The sequence below is a fragment of the Plutella xylostella genome, chromosome 4, assembly GCF_932276165.1.
Source record: "Plutella xylostella chromosome 4, ilPluXylo3.1, whole genome shotgun sequence".
In the NCBI taxonomy this organism is placed as follows: domain Eukaryota; kingdom Metazoa; phylum Arthropoda; class Insecta; order Lepidoptera; family Plutellidae; genus Plutella; species Plutella xylostella.
The window spans coordinates 10,390,869-10,401,192 of record NC_063984.1 but is presented as its reverse complement, the minus strand read 5'-3'; positions in this window follow the sequence as shown (position 1 = coordinate 10,401,192).

Genomic DNA, 10,324 nt, shown 5'->3' with positions numbered 1-10,324 from the left:
ACATATCAAATATATTGAACATTTCCTTTATTTTTGACCAACTGTTTCCTAGATCACAGACCTATAAAGAATTATTTATATGGGTACAACTGTTACAACAGTTAATTAATAATTAATCACTCTGTCCCGTAGTTATTTGCATTATATCAGTATTGTAATTTAGTGTAGTCATTGTAACACAATGTGTGATTATTTATTCAAACCAATACGATATTTCTGATTATAACTTTAGATAGTTAAAAATTAATGTACTGTGATAACTTCAGAAAGTTAACACGCCGCTCCCTATCGCGAACTTGTTTTGACAACTGTTTTCGGATTCAAAATGTATTGAATTTGACACTAATTACTTTGTAAATGTTACTTCGTTTTGCGATACGGCCCACGATACACTGAATGATGATACGCTATTTCAGCTAACTACTACTAGGTACTACTAACATAAATTTATACTCCCATAATATTTATATCTTAACCCAAGCGAGCGTACCTACAGGTAACAAAATATCCAACATGCAAAACCTTTCAAAATCCTCCAAAAAGATTTCCTCAGTCACCTGCGCCAGAACCTCAGAAAAAGGACTAAAAGCCCGCGTGCAATATTTCCATAGACAATTTTCAATATCGCCAGCATCACTCTAAGAGATGAAGGCGTCCCATCCAATATGGGTTGTGGTAAAAATCTTAATCCAATACATGACACCGGATGATTTATAAGCCGGGAAGCAATCGGGATATCGGTGGTGTTTACACGGCACTTTTTGCGGAATTGCTTATGATAACGAAATTTATTTTAAATTATGTAAGGGAATGACGTATTCACCTAATTATGTACGAGGTCGCATATTCCTCGAGTTGTGGGATCTGAGTGAAGCGGGAAATAATATTTAGTATAAAATACGGAAAGTTAAAACTTCAGAAGAAAAAACTAACGGTAGGTATAGGTAGTTGGATCCAAAGACAGTTAAAATGGAATAAGTATTTTTTATTGATGAATGCGGGTAGGTGTTATTTTTTGCATATTCTAAGTAGTTGTAATTCGGTCTTTGCTTCGGTCGATCTGTTTTTTAACCTCTCCTGCACTGTCGCGTTCTGATTCATTGAATTCGGAATGTAATGTGGGTTTTGTGCATATTATTATATACCTAGCATTTATATAAACCAGAAATGTGTGATCATCAAGATATTGCCGAAATTGTCTTCGAGAGCGCCGTCCCCTATGCTGTGTCATCGTGTCAGCCCTTCGGCCCTTCATAACTCAAGGTAAATTTATACATAACATGTAAATACGAGTACTTACCAACGGTTTCACCGCTTGGAGTTGTCGATAGTCGATATGCCCTGTATTTGCTAATTTTGTCGTCGGTACCAAAGTAGGTAATCCTCCTGTTTGGCCATCTTAGCCCCCTCGCGTCACTGCATGCAATACATTCAGGAGCGCACCTGCGCTATCACATTACCAGCACTACCCGACGATTGCTCGACGACTAACGAAACTTTTTGTGCACCCGCCCTTATGTCACCTACTTACGTTGTACAGATAGATCTTTGAAAATGTTTGCTAGATCATTAGTTGGACCAGTTAAAAATGCTTGTCACGTTAAGAACTGCTTAGGCCTAGTTAGTAGCAACTAAAGTACTCCATAACAGAAAAGCATTTCAGCATGCTTAGGACCAGTGTTATACACCTAAGACCTAACGATAGGTACTTATAGCATGTTAGTTACAACAATCGAAGAACGTTCACCTACTGGACGAGAGAGGAAATTATCAAAAAGATTATAGCGATGAGATGCTAGTACCTTATATACCCTACCTTATTGTATATTGAAACAGTATCGCATCGCAACGCGCCACCCCTAGCTCATCAGCCCCAACCAAGGAGGTGCTAATTTCAAAAACGGCGAAAGGCCATAAACAAAACCGAAATCCTTTTCTAACCGGCCAGTCGCAATAAGCCGACCCGAAATTCAAATTTGGAAGCGGAGCTCTGGATTTAGGCTGCATACCAGTGAGGCAGTGCTCGCTCCGAGCAGTTATATTATCCCTGTGATTTATTGCATTGAATTCTCTGTGATAATTAGTGCGGGCCGGCCCTCCCTTCCGGCTGAAAGGGCCCAGTTTCACCAAAGTTTAAATCTGGATTAAAATGGTTTTTTTTGCAGTGCCTTTGCAATCACGTGATAGGTATTACCGTTTTGGAATGAGTATAATTAATGCACTTAGTATATCACCAATATAGAATTTAGATGTGCAGGTTTACTCACGCTTTTTTCTTTCACTGTAAGAGCAGGTGGTATGATTGTGTTTAAATTCCTGAATTGAGGAGAATTCATTGGTATTTACGTAAATGCTAATACCTACTATTTTATCATTTTGCTTCTCGAATCAGGGGACGAGGCCATATCTGTTACACCACCACTCTGGGTACGTGCGCTATGTTTAAGTTTTGCAATGAAAGACATCAATGTAATTAAAAATTATCAATATGTTTATATATTATATACAGGGTGTTGCAAAATTGGTATACTAAGCCGAAACCTACATGTGCAGCATGTTATATCTTAATATCTAAGCCCGAAACTGAAATCAGAATTTGTAAATTCGCGAATAATTATTTTTTTCCGTAGTAAAAGTCACGTGACCAACAAAGTTTCTTGCTGCACATGTAGGTTTCGGCTTAGTATACCCTTTTTGCAACACCCTGTACCTATATGTGCATCACATACTGTATCCTTTTCAGAGAAACAAATAAGTACTTACCTAGTAGGTACATGGTGTATAGTAGTGTGTTAGTAATGAGTAATCTAATCATGGATTACAAAATACTTCCTACCTACTGCTTTCGGTGTACAGTTATAAATAAATGTAAGTACCTAAGTTTTGCTTAATACAGCAGATTTTTTGCTAGGATTCACTATTACGTCGGTAACTTATATCGGCGTAATGGATAGCAAAAGTTTCATAAATATTAATCAACAAATAAAATAAAAAACTATTTACATTCCAAAACTCAGGTTAACTTTACCCGTAAACGTGTGGTGACATCGGCCCGTAAGCGCGGATTACCGGAGATTGAGCTTAATCGGGCGGCGGCGGGCGCCATTAATAACGGGACTCCGTTAATTGAACCCCGAGTGTCTCCCGCGCTATATTTCAAATATAGAACGAGAGTTGATAACAATTAACGGCCGTTTAAACGATCTGTTTGTCGAATTGTTTGCGAGTGAAAGAATGAAAATTTCATGTTTATCGTTATGCATAAGTACCGGTTTTACACCTGAAGACAGAAGTACACCTTGGTATTATGTTCAGTTTTAGAACAAAAAACCCTGAAAAGCTACATATCTGCTACGCTGTGTTGTAGCCACTCGTAGCAAACCGTAGCGTACCTATTCTTTCATTAGCACAGTCCTTAATAACACCTTACTTTAATAAATGTGATTTTTTTAAACTAAGGTTTTTATGTTAAAGTTAGGTTAAGGTTAGTAGTTCATAAAGATTTTTTAAAACGGTTTATTTTCCGCTATAATTTTGCAAAATATTTCCAAATATTTGAACAATCACCACCTATTTGCTATGCCCAGTCGCCCGAACAAATAAACAATAATCTTGTTATTATCTGCTACACAATGTCGCCAAATAAAATATCACTCATGCCTTTCTATGTCTATTGTTCTTATTAAAATGGACCAATTCCACACAGAAAGATCTTAACAGCCAGTATTTGTTCTGCAAAAGCTACCCTTATTTCTACCCGCTCTATGGTCCACGACTGGCCGAAAACAAAATCGAGATTTAAAAACGGAATTCTTGCCCCGTCACGCCAAAAGTGTCGCCGTGGATTCTAATTTCAAACGTAACCGTTCCGGCTAATGTTTAGAATCGTGTGGCGTTTAAACAGGAGGGTTAGTGCTGGGGCGTAGTAAGCCCTAGGCATGTTTGTGTCGGTTTCACACTTGCAACAATGGTATCATGATTCGTGATCCGTGGATTATCCCGGCTTATGAGGCGTAGTTACAGATGGGTAGGCCGCGGTTGAACAAGTGCTTGCAGTTGTTTACACTAATGGGCCTCTGGTTACAAGGTTTAGGATTTGCGTGTGTTTTTGTTAGTGTCGCCGTAAGTAGGAGTTTAGGTTTAAGACTGGTTTTGATTGTGAGTGCCGGTCAAGCCGTTTATGAATTTTAAAGAAGAGGTAGATAATTTTATTCATAGTTTATCTTGTGACTAAAATACAATACAAACCTACACATACAATGTATAGATACAATTTGGTAAAAAATAGGGCCATTTTGTGTCATTCATTGTTTTCATGTGTTTTCATTGCTTGCGAGTGCATACGCCACTAACAACTTATAATTTAACACTCATTTCGTTAGTTCATGGGTTGCAAAGAAACAGCTCTACTGCTATCAGGCTATAGCATATTATTCGTAGGTTTACGCATTTTACTGCTAACAGCCATGAACTCCTCCTAGCCAGCTCCTTCAGGGGCAGATAACTAACGCGACAGTTAGTTTCCGCATATTATTCAGTATTCAATAGCTTAGGTGCGAACCTTACGAGCGGTTTACGAGTTCGAGCCTATACGTGGAGGTGACGCGACTTATACCGTCAGTTTGTAGCGATTCAGTTTGATTACAGTTAATTGAATTAAATAACCTGCATTAATTCTTATATGTATATACTTGCACCACAACTACCTCACAATCGTATACAGACACACTCTCTTCCATCCAAAGGTTGTCTGGTAGAGAGTGCTATAAGCAATAAGGCCTCCTTTGTGTACTGTTTTTTTTTTGTTATATTTGGTCTTGGTGCAAATAAAGTGTATTGTATTATAAATGAACAAACAACTTGTCTTTTTCTGCATATACAACCGTTTAACACCAACTTCTCTATGTAACAACTTTTCAATTTCAAACCAACCTCCAAAACCGCCCGTGTATCGCCGGCTCACCTGACCATTTACCGATGGGTTAGTGCCAATAATTATTGCCGATATACGTTGGTAACCGCTTTTACACCCCCCTGGGGTGCGATACAGCGCGACAGGACAAGACGGAGTCGTTACACTGCAATGTGAATTTATTTTTATCTGTCGAGGCACGCTAAACATGCTCGGCCATTATGCGAATTGCTTCGGCTTTATGGTACATGGCCGGTTTCGGTTATTGGCGTTTCAGAATTTAATGGGAGACTGCTGAGTTTTGATGTAAGGTGTTTTAGGTATCTACCTACAATACCTATGTATAGGTATAATTATACTTTAGCTGTGTTAGAATTTTTACCCCTATTTGTGTAATGTTGTAAATACACCCGAGTCCGCGTTGTTTTATGTAAATGGTGCATGTTTATACTCTGTCTAAATTTCTTCTTGGTTGTGGTGATATCTGGTCATGTGATATCGTCTAAAAAATTATATAACCGATGCCTTACTTTAGTAGATTTCAATAAATTAAAGGTATTTTTAAAATACTTACATATTTAACTGTTTAAATACAAGATGTTACAACTCTTACTTACCGATTCAGAGGTACAGTTGCAAATAAATCAATGTCGCTAATTATCCGTGGAGCTTTCACTCTAAATCTTCGTTTGCTCCCGACTCGCTTTATAGCTTTCATCACGCAACTGTTGAGGGTCTGAAGGGTTACTCTATACTGACGAAACGCGAACGAACGAGAGCTGTAGGGCAATGGGCACGTTTAATCCTAACTAATATTATAAATGCGAAAGTAACTGTGTCTGTCTGTCTGTCTGTTACTCTTTCACGCCAAAACTACTGAACGGATTTGAATGAAATTTGGTATACATATGGTATAGACCCTGGGAAAGAACATAGGCTACTTTTTATCCCGGAATTCCCACGGGAAAACTTTTTAAGGCGAAGCGAAGCTCGCGGGCACAGCTAGTACAACTATATTTTTTATTAGTTATTATTAGTTTAATATAACTATAAGATAGAGAAACTTCGTTTGTCACCATATAGAGAGAGCCCCCTGTACAAAGTCTGTTCTTACCTGGAGGGCTACTCTATCTTGAGGTTATATTCCCGAGATAATTTATCTCAGCGATATACACCAGAGGCCGCTACACGGGTTCGTTATCTACCTAGGTATAGGTCATTCTAGCTTTACAAAAACGGATAGGTTTTTCTGAGCCCTACTGTGCGAACCGTGACTCTACCGATTGCCTGAGAGCTCTCCGAAACTTCGTATGAACTCAACCAAGAGTATAGCCCCTGTAAACTCGGTACTGTATTTTTCTCCGTACCTATGAAACTGAGCTCCTAAAGCCCTGAAGCCACCATTTAGTCTAGACCTCTCATGAGCGAATCTCTAAATCTCAATAAGTTTCTGGTGGCGTGTCCAGGGTGCATCCGCAGTCCTCTGGGTGCCATCCACTACCCACCACATCAATTATGCGTTTTAACTACGTAGCGACGGAGCCCTATCGCGAAGACAAAACTAAGTAACATTTACGAAGTAATTAGTGTTGAATTTAATGCTATTTGAATCCGAAAATCGTTGTTAAAACAATTTCGTGATAGGGAGCCAGTTACGTTCTCCTGATCAATGGCAGTGACTTTGGGGGTAATTGGTGGTTATTAAGAATATAAATATTTATTTATAACAATAATAGATAAGATTGTTTGTCGGTATTGACAATTTTGCATGCTTACGTAATTTGACGTATTGTCATTGTATCTTAGTATAATTTTGTAACAACATCACGCCGTTGAAATAAAATTCCCGTAAGAACGAAATACGAAACTTGTTTGTACACAGTTAAATTAATTTCAAAATCGTGTAACATCAAACCGAGATAATTCAGGCGCACTCAAGACGCCAGTACAGATAACATTAAGAAATTTGACTTCCACTAAAAATATCAAATGATTTTCCGAACTCATTTTCTTGAGCCCATCTCAGGGTTGTACCGTGATATCGGATGTCGGTCGGTGAATCGTGGCTGAATTTTACATTAGCATAGCCCTAGCCGGTGTCGTCAAGGGAGATATTTTACGTTTTTTTACGACAGAAAAAAAAAACCTAATATGGCCACCTGAATATAAAATGGCTCCAAGTATTGAGAATGATTGATTCTATATCGCTCGTGTGACGCCCCATAAAATATTGATAGCGTTTTGCGGTGCCGCGGAGACAAATACGTAATGTGCGTGTACATTTCTGCGAGGTTCCGTATGAGTTTTTTCCGTTCTATTCCGAGAATATTTTTTTTTAGAAAATAGACTTGTACTGCATCTACGAGTAAAAAGGACTCCTTCAACTAACATTAAGACCTGAAATCGTTCAGGATTAAATGTGCTTTACCGAGAATAAGTCGTCTATTTACTCTAGAATAAGTGACTTCATAGGTAGTTGCTTAATCTTGAGTAAATAGATGACTTATTTTTCTGATAATATACTCCCGAGGAATGAAAAGTTCCAGGGACATATGTAACGGCAATGGCAGGTTGATTTTTTTCATTGCTCGTCAATCTCTTGAAAATCATCATAGCACAATGCATCTTCATCGTAAAACGCACATATTACACAAAAACTACACAACATGGCCTCATCGACCCTTCTACTGCGGGCCCCTGAAACCCTTCACCTCCGCATTGACCAGGGGATCCTTTTTGCATAATTTCGCGGTTCCGTACACGTTGATTCTCCAGAGTGTTCGTAAAGTTTTGATGGCCGCCCTCGTTTGACAGTCGAGATGTACGTCTCAATATTATGTTTATGTAACCCTAATAATATTTTTGTTGGAAAGCTTCTGTGGATTTCTGGACTATTCAAAGTTGAGTGAGTAGAAGGGGCTACTCGAGGGATGCCTTCAACGTTGTAGTTACCGAAAAGGGTTCAAAGATATTTTATATTATTTACTTAACAACTAGTCAACATGTTTAGGAACTAGGAACAGTCGCAAACGAAACAAAAAGTTAATAGGTACTTTAAAACGGTAAAAAAATATTTAAGCATAATTTTAAATACGTTTAGCGTTTATTGAAAGTGACCTAAGTAAACAATATTTATATTTTTTATCGTCTCAAAAGGTAAATTAAAATGTTGGTATTGAAGTAATGAGGTACACTGAATAATGATAATGTTCACGCCCCATGTATACAGGGTTATTGGTAAGTAGACCGGATCCTTTCAGGAGGTGATAGAGGAAGGCATTTCCAGCCGATTAAACCCAATAATGCATTATCCTAAACTTAACCATTTTTGAGATATTTAATATTTAAGGTTTTTTTAATTTTTTGCCAAAATTTTATGCTTAAAACCGAAAATAAAATAAACTAGCCATATTTCAATAATTTTTTTGGTTGTTTTGCATAAGTAACACCATAATAAACTAATTAAAATAATCAAATGTGCAATACTCGACTTAAATTAGACATAATACCTCAAAATAGTTAAACATTTTGAAAAAATATTCAAAACGCAAAAACAAATAAATTAAATTAAAAAAGATTTTCATATGACATTTTTTTGTGCACTTCAGCTTAAAAACATGGTCAACTAATAAGCTTTCAAACAAGATAATTCAATACCAAATCGAATAAGGTATCACCAAGATATGGCCAAAACAACCAGCACAGACGGACAAAATTCAACAGGAAAACTAACAAAATTAGCCCAATTTAAAGGTAAAAAGTGTGATTGTTTTCAGTCCTGTTAACTTTAGTATGGAAACCCCTGCTCAGTTTTCTCCGCTTTCTCTGGTTGTTTCGTTTTTTCGTTTTGAATATTTTTTCAAAATGTTTAACCATTTTGAGGTATTATGTCTAATTTAAGTCGAATAATGGACATTTGATTATTTTAATTAGTTTATTAAGGTGTTACTTATGCAAAACAACCAAAAAAAATATTGAAATGTGGCTAGTTTTTTTTTATTTTTGGTTTTAAGCATAAAATTTTGGCAAAAAATTAAAAAAACCTTAAATATTAAATATCTTAGAAATGGTTAAGTTTAGGATAATGCATTATTGGGTTCAATCGACTGGAAATGCTTTCCTCTATCACCTCCTGAAAGGATCCGGTCTACTTACCAATAACCCTGTATACGCACTTTAATTTGCACTTAAATGTTAATTTATAAAATCTTTGTTTGGCATAGCTGATTTGTATTTAAACTTTAAAAAGCTCTCATTTTTCAGTATTCAGGACCAGCAAACTCATATTTTGTCCCGTAGCCGGGTAAAAAGATCGCTGAATGTGTAAAATACTTCACAACAATATTAGTCCAAATTCTATCACACACAGGACGCATTCTTCAATAGCAATTGAACATGAACAACAAACGCCACGAATAGTGTTGCCAGTGCGACGGAAACTTTTTTCCTGAATCATGAAAATGAAATATTAGAATAGAATAAAAAAAATTGGATACAAACACCTAGCTTTAAAAAGTTCTACCAAAAGGTAGACACCAAATTTAATGGCGCATTTTTTTTAACATATCATTTAAAATTTGAACAGAATATTTATGTACGTTTTAGTTGATAATATTCCGATGCGCTGTTAAATGTATTTACTTAAATATAGCAAACGGCGTTATTAAGCCGTTTAGGAGTAATTCGTGCTACGTCAATGTTACTGGAACCTTCTCATTGATCGCAGGTGTACTATTAACACCGATTTATGTGAACTGTTGCTGATCTTCGGTTATATGTCGTTCATACGGATACGTGTAACCTGTATCAAATAACTGATTACAGGCGGTTTGACTTTTCTATAACTATAATCTGTACCTACATATTTATGTGCACACCTAAACCTTAACTGCCTTGTTTTTGGAGTAGAAAAGTTCAAATCTACAATAATCTACATAATCTTCCGATAGTAGCGTACGCTGGCAACCCCAGCGCCCCTGCAGGCGGGAGCGCCCCGCGCCCCCGCCCCCGCCCCCGCCGTGGGGCGCGAACGTCTGAATACGCCCGTTTATTCCGACGCGTGGTAATTGATTCCTCGTCGCATCACCGTTAGAATTTCAATACATTAAATTGATATAACTCACTTGAAGCGCGCACTTGTATACGTGACTGAGGCGCAGGGAGGTATTTGGGTATCGAGATGTCTTTATAGGTGCCGTATTGTCTTTCCATCTGCGATGTTTGTTGATGTTTCTTTGCTGACTTAAATAGGAGAGTCACTCTTTTTACTGTTTATAAAATGCTTTGTACCATCTTTTAAATTTCTTTCAGTTTTTTAAGTACGATTACCGACCTTTTCCAGAATTTTGTCATCTAAGTTAAACCCGTTTTCTGTTGTAGAAAAAGCTCGTTTCGTATAACTTATTTTAACTT